Here is a 13,796-nt window from a genome sequence, read left to right as displayed (position 1 = left end):
AAAAGGTTATCTTTAGCACACTGATTTGATAACAGAGTGTTGGAATTTACAAGGGTGGGGTCATATATGTATCCTGTGTGAGGGAGGATAAAAAGGGATTTGTTATACCAAGCTTGGCTTTCAGGGTATTCATTAAACTTTAGAGGGACAATTGCAGCATCCTTAACACCAAACAAAACTTTGTGACCTAGGGAGGCATTAATGACATTTCCCCAACAGTTTAACTGCAGTCCCTTTTCTTGTTGTGAGTGAACATCCCAGATCCCTAACTTCCTGTTGAATGAGACCAGGTGGGTGCACTGGTGGTCACCCAGGCTTCCCATCTGAGCCTCAGCATTTCCCCTGCTTTCAAAACAAATGGGATACATTGCTTTAGATGACCCCATTACATATTCCAGTGGTTGCCCCCACATAGTACGCTGCCATTGTTTTGGCTCCCCCCCAGAGTTAGTGTGAGGACTGCCTCCGGACCATTCCGGTCCCCACCGGAAGATGTCGCTCTTATTCCACCAGTCATTTAGGCCAAGGGGCACAAACTCAATTCCAGGTCCAGTGGGGGAGTTGAGTAGTGTGCACATCCAGCAGTCGGTTGCTTTGGCGATGGAGGCGATAGCTTGAACGGCACCCCGGAGTGGGTGGTCGGGTATGGCGATGGCAGCTGGAGCTAGGAGGATGATGATGAGTTGAAGGAGCGCATCCCTTGTCATTCGGGGCTTTCCTAGATAGCTCATTTTAAAACTGAATACAATAATCAAAGAAGCTATAACAGCAAGCAGTAAATATATACAGAGTTCATAGTGCAGCTTGGCGTCTGGGCCAATCTCGGGAGGCGTCCATTCCACTGAGGAGTTGTTTGGAGCCATGGGGCTGTTTCTGGAACAAATCACAAGGTCAGCCGGTCTTGGATACAATCCAAGCCTCAGTGATAGTTAGTGGTGCCTGGTCAGGGCCAGCAGTAATCCAAACTCCCTTCCCTTTGTATGAGTGCAGTACATGAGTCTGTGTTCCCAGGCTAGGGTGTCTAATTACAACAGTATCTCCAGGATTATATTTGGAGTCCTTGAGCGGTGCAGCTGAAGCTGAGAAATTTCTCCCAGTAGGGAAAAATCCTCTGCTGATTGGACTGCCCGTAGGGGTCTGTCGGTTGTTCAGTCTCTGTACAACCTCATCCAGCCTGTTTCCCCAAGTGCCATCCGTGGGCTTCAGGTGGTTTTTTAACAGCCCATTCCAGCGCTCGACTATGCCGTTGGACTGGGGTCGATAAGGGAGGTGGTAAGTCCACTGAATTCCATGCTTAACAGCCCACTCTTGTACTGCTTTGTTTTTAAAGTGTGAGCCATTGTCAGATTGGATCTCTTGGGGTGTAGGGACTATTGCTATTACACGATTCAGTCCCGTGATGGTGGAAAGTCCTGTTGCCCCCTTGGTGGGGTATGCAAACCCTATTCCTGAGACAACCTCCACTCCAGTTAAAATATATTTCCACCGTTGTCTGGTAGTAGGGAGTGGGCCAATGTAATCAACCTGCCAGGTTGCCCATAGTGTTTTTCCATCTTTTAGTCTGGCAAATCGCTGCCCTTCTGCTACATGTTTTCGGGTTTCTGCACAGATAGTACAGGCTTGCACCAGGTCTCTAGCCTGTCGGTGGGTGATGGGCCACCCCCTGATATGTGCTTGCCGCGTTAACTCCTCACTTCCAGTGTGCCCTAAAGTATCATGCAGCCATAGGTACAAACGTTCCCAATCTACTTGGGCAGCAGAGATCTGGGCTGCTGCATCTGCCAGGTTATTTAGCTGTGCAGCTGGAGTATTACTCTTTTGATGGGCTGACACATGGCCTATGCTTAAGGCATTTTGGGTTGCATGATGGTATATCCATTTCCAGTATTTTAATCCCCATACAGGCTTTCCTCCAATTTCCCAGTTGTTATTTTTCCAGTTAGTTATCCACTGAGTAGCCCCTGCCCATATTGCGTAGGAATCGGTGTATACAACATTGGCTCCTGCCTTACAGGCTAGTACAATAGCAGCTAGTTCAGCTAGTTGGGCTGATCCCTCTATGTCTGCAGTTAGGGGTGCAGCTGATGCATCCGCTGGGACCGCTGCAGCTTTTCCTTTCCATTTCCCTTTTACCAGCTTTGCACTGCCATCTGTAAACCATACTCCCTCAGATTGAGATGGGTTAAACGGAGGAGCATCCTTAATAGGAGATGGTTGTGGGGGTAGATGGTATTCGGTAGGCATTCCCACTTTCCACAGGGACTCCTTAACCATAGTGGGATTCTGCGCAGTGTCTGCCCCACTGACCCTGTGATGTATGTAGAGTGCCCACCTTTGTACAGTCATCTTTTGGGCTACCCCAGGTGGTAACTCTTTTCCCTCCAATATAGGCTTAATGATCGGGAGAGGAGTGTGGAGTGTTACAGATTGGCCTTGGGTTAACTCCTCTGTCTCCCTCAGAGCTGTGTAAGCTGACAGGAGTACCTTTTCGTAGGGGGTATAATTGGTCTGTGACCCTTGCCATGACTTTGAGCCAAATTGAATAGGACGGCGAGGTACAGTTTCACTCTCCTGCCATAGGGCATAGGAGGACCCAGTATTCCCCACGGTGAGGTACAAGTGGAAGGGGGCATTGGGGTGGATTGGACCCAGAGCTTGATAGGTATGAATCTCACCTATTAGCTGTCTGAGGGCCTCCTCATGCACAGGGGTCCATTCCCATGTGGCACTCTTTTTAAGCAGGTTGTAAAGGGGTCGGGCTATGATAGCAAAACCCGGTACATGCTTTCTCCAGAATCCCAAAACCCCTAACATTTGTCTCAGTTGGGCTTTATCTTCTGGGGACGATGCCTGACTTAATTCATTTACAGTTTCATCAGGTATCGACCTTCGTCCTCCCATCCAGATGGTACCCAGGAATTTTACCTCATGAGAGGGACCTTGGCATTTATCAGGTGGTAGATCTAAGCCAAGACCTTCCAGGGCTGCCTTTACCTCAGTTACGGCTTCCTGTACCTCCTCAGAGGTATCCCCTCCTATTAAGATGTCATCAATGTACTGTAGGATCTGGGTGTTAGAAGGCAGGTTTAGGCCGTCTAAAACCTTTGCTAGTGCGGCATGGCAGATGGTGGGTGAGTGCGTATAGCCTTGGGGCATGCGAGTGAATGTATATTGGACCCCTTTCCAGGTAAAAGCGAACTTTTCCTGATCCTGAGGTTGCAAGGGAACCATGAAAAACATATCCTTTATATCCAATACAGCTAACCACTCCTTATTCCAAGTCTGTATGGTGTTTACAATGTCAATAATGTTGGGGACTGCTGCTGTAAGGGGCCCTGTGTTGCTATTAAGCTTTCGGTAATCTATGGTGAGCCTCCATTTTCCATTGGGCTTTTTCACAGGCCAGACAGGTGAGTTATATGGAGAATTGGTACGGATTAGAATACCCCGTTTCTCCAGGTCCTTTACAAGTTCAGAAATCGGGCCTATAGCTTCTGCTGGGACATTATACTGTTTCACGTTGGTTAAGGTCGAGGGTGGGAGAGCAGGAGCACTACTGAGCAGGTTGATTGTATATCTGGAGGCATCTTCTTCTTCCAGAACAGTGGTATGGGGCTTAAAGCCTGCTCCAAAAGCCCATTTCTCCCCATTTATTATTCCCTCTTTTCCTTTCAGAATGTCCATGCCCAGTATGTTAGCATTACCGAGGATTATCTCGTGCTTTCGGGGCTGTCTGTAAGGTTGAAAAGGGATGTCTAATTTAACTTTGACCAGAGGGTATGTAATAATTGTGCCATTAACTCCTGTGACCAGTACTTGTTTTCGGCCAGTAGGTGGTGGACCGGGAAAGCTTTCTCGCTTAATCATGGATACTTGGGCTCCAGTGTCCACTAGAAAGGATGTTACATGCCTGTCATTTACTATTACTTGAATCCGGGGGTCATTTGCTGACTCATTCTCCCCTTTTAACTGATTTACTTGGAGGGGAGACTGACCCCCGCCACCTAGTTTCCCTGATCGAGATCGACTGGGGACGGCAGCTCGCGTAGTTGCTGCCGTAGTGGTGTGTAAAGGGTGTCTGGGAGAGGAGGAGCATCAGGAGTTACTGCTGTTTCCTCCTCTCTGGCCTTTCCAAAGGCAGCTAGGAGTTTTAGCTTTTCAGTCGGCAGCCCATGAATTACATCTTTGGGATAGCCTAAGGCCAGGCACTGTTTCCATAGCTTTGCTCGGAGCTCTTTCTCCTCTGGAGTTGTTTCACGTTTGGGCTTGAAGCCCCCCCGTTTCTTGGATTGGGAGCTTTCTTGTCTACCCTTTTGCTCCTCTTTTAACTGTCGCACTTTAGCTTTGTTTAGTGGGGTTTTACTTTCCCCAAACTCTCTGAAATATTGTATTAGGCGACGAAGCAAATCTTGAAAGGTGAGGTCAGTATTACTTTGTACCTCCATTCGGAGGGACAATGCCATTGCCTTATGGGCACTGGCAGCTCCCTTTAACAAAGGTCTCAGATCATTTACTCGGGCCAACTGTTCCCATGGGCTTCTTTCGTCCCTATTTTCACTCTGGTGCAAGTGGCTGAGCAAACTAATGGTGGCTATAGTTTGCAGGGCTTCCTTAGCTTCCTCTGCATTAGCCCATGGTATAACTGTGGGTTCATCTCGGTCTGCTGGATGTATTTCTGCAGCCCACCTAGTGACTAGGGTCCATAGTGTTCTGGGGCTTTCCTGTTCAGGGCAGCTGAGGGATATTTCTGCCCCCAAATTAAGCTGGTCACATTCACGGGCGACAAGGCGTATATGCCCCGCTCCGGAATTCCATAGGCGTACTAGCCATTCTATTATCCCCTCTCCTGGCTTTTTAGAAAAATCTTGCTGGATTTCTTTTAATTCAGAGGGCTTGTACATTCGGGAGGTGATTTTTCGTGACACTGGGGTTTTCTTTCTACCTTTCCCTGATTTCTTGTCCCTTTTCTTGCCCGAGGACCTACCATTTACATCACCTGCATCACTAGATTCTTCTTCCTCCTCCTCTTCTGACTTTTGGTAGGTGATAAGTGGCCGCATCCGGACTGGGGGTACCTCCTCGTCGGAGGAGAGGGAGGACTCATCAGGAGAGGAGTCCCAAATATCCCCGTCCCATTCCTCAGGGTCTAACCACAGAGCGGTCTCTACCTTAGCTTGATTAATGCTGCGTGGCTTGGCTTCTAGCTTCTTCCTTCGCTCCACACCTTCCTTTTCAATCAGGGGCAGCAGCCTTCGTTGAAGGTGCTCTATATCTGTATTTAGTGTACGCACTCGAGTGTCTAAATTCTGGCATTCTTTGTGCAACGTGTCCCTTTCTGCTTGTACTTTAAGGAGCTCAGCTTCTAAGTTCTGGTAGCTCTTACTGGCTGCCTGCCATATGTTAGTTAAAAGCCAGATGTAAGCACCTTTGCCTTTCCCTCTTTTCATTTTACAGGCAGTTCTCCAGTTACAATAGTGTTGCCAAATGTCCTTCGGGTTTCCCCAATCCTTTTCTATCACATCTTTACTCCACTGTGGGTTACCCCATCCTTCCTGAGCTAGATTCTTTTCTATGTCAAGGAAATCTGAGTTGTTTATCATGACTGGTTTCATTTTGTCACTGTGGTACAGCCTATGTCACAACCCTGCTCGACTACGCCAATTCTGTTAGCCGGTGGCCAGGTAATGTGCGGTGAGGTACCAACTATGCCCTTGTTATCATCCAAGTTTAAAACTACAAGAGCAGAGAGCTCGTCGCTGCAAGCAGCCAAGACAGGCTGATGGACTCCCCTGGGTCCTAAGCAACCCAGTTTTTTACTGTTAGAGCAGGCAGCTCCTAGCACTCTTACCTATGGCCAGGCTGTTGTAACCAAATGGTTAAAGTTCTTTTGTTGTGCCGGCTGTGTTGCAGTGACAAAAGGGTTAACAAAATAGTTAGGCTTGGATCTTAACTAGTTACAAGTTTATTAAGCTACAGTTATAAGCGTGTGGTTACAAAAGGTTATTGTTTACTTCTTATATGCTAGCAAAGTACAGGTGTTAACAAGTTACATTACAATCCAATACAAAGATATCTGTTACCATCTAACACAATGATATCTTGATACTAGTTACAGAGCTCTAATTCTTTAGCTGTGCACAAAAAAAGTCAGAGACCTAGCATGGGTGTATCTTACCCTCTCTGCGTCTCCTCGATACCAGCGTAGCCAAGCCGGATCGGTCACTCAATTCCGACGGAAAGACGAATACGAGGTTGGGCGTCCCCAGCTGTGGACCTCGGGAGGCAATCACCTGACCCGACCAGCAGGAAGTTGGTCGAATGCACTCAAAGTTAGAGTTCTGCTGGACCCATCTTTTATACCCCTTTTGGGTTATGTATTCTCTTTCTTATCTATGGTGCCAGATCATACTGGTTTGTCTTTGTGACTCCAGTTTGTTACAAGGGCATTTCTACTTAGTTTGCACTTGTAAGACAAGAGATAAACAATTTAGGAGTACAGGACATTCTTTTGTGCGGGCGGGGCACGTCCCCTTCTGAGTGATTGTGTGTGTGCATCATATTGATCAATGCCAGCTGGGGTGATTTCTTGAGGGTTCACCCCCCTCTCTCATGTTGACAGTCTGGCCTGTTAGCCTTCTAGCTGTACTTTGTGCTTCTCAGGGTCACGATAAGCCAGCATATCTGGGCCTCAATGAGGGCATCAAAGACTGTGCTGTCAGCAGCCATTTCCGTGCCCTGTGTGCTCCTCAGTGGGGGGGGCAACGAGCAAGCTGGCTTGTAAGGGGGAGACTCTGTCTGGCTACACAGGGTCCCCCATGGCGGCCAACAGCTGAGGGGTTGAGAGGTGCTCTGTCCAGCCCCTGCAGGGCTCTATGATCGCTGCATGCAGCAGACCTTAGCACAGGGCTTCTGGCTGCTGCTGCTGTTGCAGCTGGGGGTCCATGCTTTGTGCACGGGGTCTGCAACTGGTTGTCGGCTCTGTGGACCTCGTGCTGTGCAGGCCAAGTGTGTCTGGGAGGAGCCATCTTAGGGAGCATCTTGCTGTTGCCCCAGAAGGGCTAGTCCAGCCTGTGACCCTGTCCGCAGTCTTTGCTGGCCCCTTCTTTCGATGGAGAGTGCTTATGTGTGTGGACGCTCCTCATTTCCTTCTGGGGTGGCTCCTTTCGATGTTCCCCATCGCTACTTCAACTTTGAACACCGACGGTACCAGCCGTGGAGGACATGTAGACGATACATGTCAAAATAGCCTATTTCGATGTTCTTACTTCGAAATAGGCTACTTCGACGTAGTGTGCTAGTGCAGACATAGCCTAAGGGTGATAGTATTAAAGGTAGATAGACATATTTCTGAGTCTGACCAGAAGCATTCAGAATACAGAATGACATTAATGAGGGTGCAGAATTGTAGTCATCTACTGGTCAAGAAGAAGTGGTGCACGCTATTATGAACATAAAATCTGGGATAATGCAAGGGGTAAATAACATGCTTTAAACTGACTGATGAAAGGGGTACTGCTTTTATGTTGAATATTGAAATTGTCCAGAAGATTAGATGAAGGCAATTTTTCTGCCCTTACTGAAAGAAGGAGATTTGATATATGTTGCACAAGAAAAGGCCTGGTCCACATAATGTAAGATATCATAAAACGAAGGATAGAAGCAAAACTACTACCAAAATAAATTATTTTCAGAGGCCAAGGAAGGTGTGACCAGATATCCTAGACGCATGAACTTCTCTATGTTGTCTAGTTCAATACTATTTACACATACCTTAGTTCCCATTTCCTTATCTCCAAATACCATTGTTTTCATTTCATTGATCTTCATAATCAATCCATATGGCTTTTGTTCCTCATTTAGCACCTGCATGATTCTTGCTAGCTTCTCTTCATCTTCTTCAATGATAACCGTATAATCCATAGGAACCTCAAGTTGTTAATTCTCATCCCATTCACCGATATCCCTTCCACGTCTTCCTTAATCTTTTCTATCGCTTTCTTTAGGTGTGTGATGAAGATACTCAGCGATATCGGATCTTTTTGTCTTATATCTCTACTTGTTCTAAACCAGCTTCCCAACTCCCCCACATGTTCTCACCACAGCCTTCTCATTGTTGTTGATATCCTTCAAAAACCGTATCCGTCTGCTATCCACTCCATACAACTCCAACACCACCTAGGTCACTTTGTGATCTATACTGTCAAATGCCTTCTGAAAATCGATTAAGCAAGTCTAGATGTTCTTGTCCTTTCATCGAGCTTTCTCCACTATCAATCTTAGTGCCAATATCTGCCGTATGGTACTTCTATCTTTCATGAATCTCGCTCATCCACTAGATGCAATCTCAGAAGAACTTATTTATGTGAGATCATAAATATCCAACCAAGCAAAATGGCCCAAACAGCAAATGTGATTCTAGCAAAGACACTTGTGTTTCTCCTGGACTGGAGAAATTACATAAGCCTATATTAGAAATATTATTAGAGAGAAGTAGATTCCCAACATCAGAAATCAATTGAAGCAAATTTATGAACTTTGATCATGTAAGGAATCAAGATTGAAATAATCTTGAGAAAGTTATCACAGAAGGAATGGTGGTGGGTGACCATTTCAGGGGACAATCAGCCAGGAGACAGGTGGATGGTGTGTGGCAGAACACTGGGAGGTCTGCTGCTATGTGCTCAAAGTCAATGAAGTATCGAGAAGTAACCAAATAATTCTAGCATGATGTTACTCATATTCAAATATGTATAAACTGATTTACTTACTTACTTATATGGGGAACCCCAACAACTTTAGTCTATTGGGTCCATGTACCATTAATCCTATTAAGGCCCAGCCCACTGAATTAGGCATAAGCTGCTAACATCACGCTGTATGAATCTAATGTGGCTGCAGAGAAAATTACAGCAGTTGCATAGCACTGGAATCCTCCTTTTACCAATTTAATTGTCAGATTTCTCTTGCCAGAACTACCCTTCCAACCAAAGCTTGTGAACTTCAATACATGACAAGAATAACATCCATATGATCAAGTGCAATATCACTTTCCTGATACACAAGAATGAGAGGGCGGGAAATTAAATGTAACAAATGGAATATTTAACAGAACACTTGAGTAATTTACAAAAACAGAGGTAAAATGTGATTCCCCTGGGACAGCACTAGGCTGGATGGGCAATCTACAGAGAGGAGAGAGACAGAGAGAAATGCTGGGGGCAGGGGGCTTCCAATCATTATGAAAGTGGTGGTACGTTGTCTATCTACTGCTGATCAATATTGATGCTCTTTAAGACCCAGAGGGCAATCAGCCTTAGACCAACATAAAATCATACTATGATTGGTTGACAAGGACTTTTGTGCCTGCAGTTCTCCACAGCAAACTCTGACAGGTGATAACTAGAGAGGATTCCATAACAATATCCTAACAGACACAGAACTCCTTTTCCTTGGGATTTGTTTAAGAAAAAATGCAAAATTCAATGCAGGTTGGCAACAGTTACAAACTAGAATTTACTTGAGCCTGGAATGAAGTGAACCTGAGTTGGTTTGTCATATTGCAATCAACCCATATGAAACAGTTACATGAGATTTGGTGAAACACAGCAATATCAATTAAGTTTTACGTGGAACTGTTAAGCCAATTCAAATGCAAAGTAAAAAAAAACAAAAAACTCCAGAATGTAGACTAATTCAGCACAGGAGTATTCAAAGCTAGCTAAATTAAAACAACAGTATTTCATATATGAACAGACATAGCCACCACACCCACCATGGGGAAGCCACAGAACATGACAACAAAATTACAGTGTAATTACTATGTATTTGTTCTATATTACTCCAGGTATTGTACAGCTATAAAATCCCACAGTCAGTGCATTTTACAAATTATTTTTTCACCTTTCCTGTTTAAGGTCTGCAGAGCCCTTTGCCATCACTAACTCTGGCTGTTCCAGCAACCATTGTAATTCTTTGAAGGAGAGAACTAAAATGACTTCCTGGCTTTAGGAGGAACATGATGTCTTGTACTTCAATACATACAGATTCCATGCCTTGTGATGACCCTAAGAAGTAGTCGTCACTGCCGCAACTGGAGTGGTATAAATACCAGGCTAGGCAGCAAGAGGGATTAAACAAGTAGATATTTGTATTATTATTTTCAGTGCAGAGCATGGAAATAGTGACACATAGAAAAATAGGAACTGGCTGAATGGTTATAGCCAACCTAGAGTAGAGGGATACCTCTTTGCAGTGTAGAATATTCTGATGTGAGAAGTAGGAGGCTTCCAAAATCTCCAACTACTCTCTAGTGTTAAAGGTAATTTTAAATTGTGACAACATCCCATACTCGACACATTGCATCACGGCACAGACAACTGTTTCACCCCAAATGGAAGGATATTCAAATCAATTCAGTTCAATATGCATTGATGAACTTTTTCCATGCTAACAAAAATTGGCAAATATGGGATAAGGATTGCACAGGTGAAAAACCACTGAATGTACTTCCTCCTATCAGTATCCCTCTAAGTCTGGGGTCTGCAACCTTTCAAAGTGAGAGTGCTGAAATTTGATCTTTGGACCACTTTGTGCAGTATGCATGCTGGTGATAACTTTTTAAAGTAGCTAAGGCTAGTGCTACACTCACCTCCATGTCTGGCAGCCTGATGCAAAAAGCAGTCTCAAAAATGCAAAATGGTCGCTCATTTGCATATCTAAACAGTTATTTGCATATTCATAACAGAAAACAATCAGTGAAGATGTCGTCTGCCGGCTAAACCCCCCTGTGTCAGCATCCCTTTATCCCTGTTTTTTTCTGGTATAAGGGGCTGTCAACAGAGGGGTTTTTTGCCCGCAGAACCACATCTTCACTGCTTCTTTTCTGCTGTGAATATGTAAATGAGCTGCTCGATTATGCAAATGAGCTGCCATTTTGCATTTTCAAGAGTGCTTATTTTCATCAGGTTGCCAGCACTAGGGGTTAGTGCAGCTCTACCCTAACAGTCCTATTTATGACAGCTTCCTTAATAAAAGAATTAACATGCAGAGCTTTACCATTTAGGTGGTGGTTGGTAGCATAAGCTTGTCTTTTGTTATTCCACATGTGACATAGGTTTGAGTAAGCTCCCAGCTGCATGGGAGAGGATAGGTGGGGCCAAGCTCCTAATTCAGGTGCTAATGAAAATCAGCTCGTGTGCTACTCTTGGCACGTCAGCCATTAGTGACCCTTGCTCTAAGGCTATACCTACACCACAGCATATGTTGTCTTAACTTATATCTCTCACAGGTGTAAACAATTACAGTAAGGTATCAGAGTATGCAAACTCAGAGTACACGACCCCTCTCCTATGCATCTGACCCCAATTCCTATTATAAGCCCTGTACTGCAATTTCCATTTCTGCTTAACTCGCTCCCCGTGCCCTGGCTCAACCCCCCTCAACTGTACATGGCCCCAAAGCAGATCCCCCTCCAGCTCTGCTCACCACCTGCACACAGCTCCAGCTCACCCCACATGCCCATCCCTGGCTCTGGCTTACCACCACTCTCACATGGCTCAGCTCACTCCCCACCCCCCAGCCCAGTTTAAACTGTCCGCAAGCAGCTCTGCTTCAAGCCGCTATCCCCGCTGCCCTGGTGCAACACCCCTGCCAGCTCACAAGCCCCCCCATGAGGCGCCAGTGCAACCACCCTACCAGCTCACAAGCCCCCTGCTTCCCTCCCCCCCCAGCTCTGGTGCAACCCCCCAGCTCACAAGATGCCCACCCCACCACCCCACACAGCTCCACTGCAAGCTCCCTGCCAGCTCAGCACCCATTCATGGCTCTGGTTCTGGCTCAACTCCATGCCCCCATCCCCCACAGACCAGCTCACCACCAGCGCACAGCTCCAGCTCAGCTCCACCCCTCACCCCCCTACAGCCCTAAGCCACCCCAGGCTTAGCCCCCCCTGCGCGCCTTCCACAGCTCCAGCCCACCACCAGACTTAACCCTCCCCAGCTGCCACCCCCAGCCCAGGACTTACCTTTCTGTTGCTTCCCCAGCTGCAGAACCTGTGTTCTGCCAGAGAAAAAGTCGGATCCCCACTTAGACAAAATCCAGGTTTACACAAGGGTGTGTGGAACGGAACCCTCATTTACTCTGAGACCTTACTAGAATAATTGAAAGGGTTTACCTTATACATGTAACACGACAAACTACAACTTCAAAGAAGGACTTGAATGTTAGAGTGTGACCAGAGTAGATTATTAGGCCTGATTATTTAAAGCTATTTATTTTTAGCAAATGTTGTCAATGATGAAAGGTCTGGACACTACCTCTCCACAGGTAACTGAGAGTATCATATCATATTGCTTCTTTTGAAATACACAACAAAAATGTTTATTTGACACCTCTAATTTTTTCTCTACCATTAACAATTTTTCCATCACCATCCAGTAATAAGCCTATTGCTAGATTTTTGTTCCCAATATACTTAAAAACTTCTTATTATGCTTACCTTTGACAGTCATAGTTTTTACCTTGACAACTTTAGCTTCCCTTATCAATGTTCTGCACTTCATAAGTTCTTATTTATATCAATATCTATTCCCCCTGTTTCTATTTATCCTGTATTATTTTTAAAAATTCTAACAGCTGCCTTCAGTCCATTACTGCACAAAGATCAGCCTTTAGCCAAAATTTTTCTCTTGATTGCAGAGTCATGGCTTTTGGACATCTAAAAAACTCTTCTTAATGAACGCACAATTTTCATTCACATTTTTCCATTTAAATTTTCTTCCCAAATAATTTTAACATAATTTTACTTAGTTTTGATTATTTAATCATTCTGAAACTTCAAATAAATATATTACTGATTGGGATTTTCCTCTGTTTGTCTTTATTAATATAATTACATCAACATCATCATTCCCTGTGAAATCATTATCATCCAGTTCAGTGACTGATTTCTCTCTATCCATCATAACAAGATCAAAAATAAAGCTGTCATCATGGCTGTAATACCTTCTGGACATGTCTACACTAGCCCCAAACTTCGAAATAGCCATGTAAATGTAAATGGCCATTTCGAAGTTTACTAATGAAGGGATGAAATACATATTCAACACCTCATTAGCATGCAGGCGGCCACGGCACTTCAAAATTGACGCGGCTCACCACTGCACGGCTCATCCCGACGGGTCTCCTTTTCATAAGGACCCCGCCTACTTCGAAGTCCCCTTATTCCCATCTGCTCACAGGAATAAGGGGACTTTGAAGTAGCTGGAGTCCTTTCAAAAAGGAGCCCCGTGGGGACGAGTCACGCGGCAGTGAGCTGCGTCAATTTCGAAGTGCCGCAGCCGCCCGCATGCAAGTGAGGCGCTGAATATGTATTTCAGCCCTTCATTAGTAAACTTCGAAATGGCCATTTACATGGCCATTTCGAAGTTTGGGGCTAGTGTAGACATAGCGTCTGTGTTAGAAAATTATCAGATATATTTTTATAAACTTTAAATCTGTAATGCTGTTCTAATACTGACAGCTTGAGGCCTCAAGCATATGTCATCCAAACTGGTTGAGGATCAGGTCTTTAGTACAGTGTGGTCTGTAGGATTCATTGCTGATATTTTCAATTAAGAATGCTCACACTAGAAATAAAGGAAAAGGACATATTCATTTAAATTGAGAAATTTCGAGCCAACAGGTACATTTTCTAGCAGATTTCACATGACTCGAAGTCAAAAGAGCTACTACTCACAGCTTCCACTAGAACACCTGCAAGCAGGCAGCTGACTAATCTTGTCTATTTGCCAGACTGT

At 45.1% G+C, this 13,796-nt stretch overlaps 1 long non-coding RNA gene across 1 annotated transcript in view; it reads left to right on the top strand.

The window, feature by feature from the left end:
- The first annotated feature begins 743 nt into the window (after positions 1 to 743).
- The window catches only part of LOC142011050 (uncharacterized), a 30,043-nt gene continuing 16,990 nt past the window's right edge, over positions 744 to 13,796 (top strand). Inside the window, exon 1 of the long non-coding RNA XR_012644947.1 lies at positions 744 to 1,272. This is a non-coding gene — a long non-coding RNA (uncharacterized LOC142011050). The remainder of the gene's footprint in view (positions 1,273 to 13,796) is intronic.

Source organism: Carettochelys insculpta, chromosome 1 (genome assembly GCF_033958435.1).
Source record: "Carettochelys insculpta isolate YL-2023 chromosome 1, ASM3395843v1, whole genome shotgun sequence".
Taxonomy (NCBI): domain Eukaryota; kingdom Metazoa; phylum Chordata; order Testudines; family Carettochelyidae; genus Carettochelys; species Carettochelys insculpta.
The sequence above is the reverse complement of the archived record's forward strand: the minus strand, read 5'-3'. Positions and strand labels throughout refer to the sequence as shown.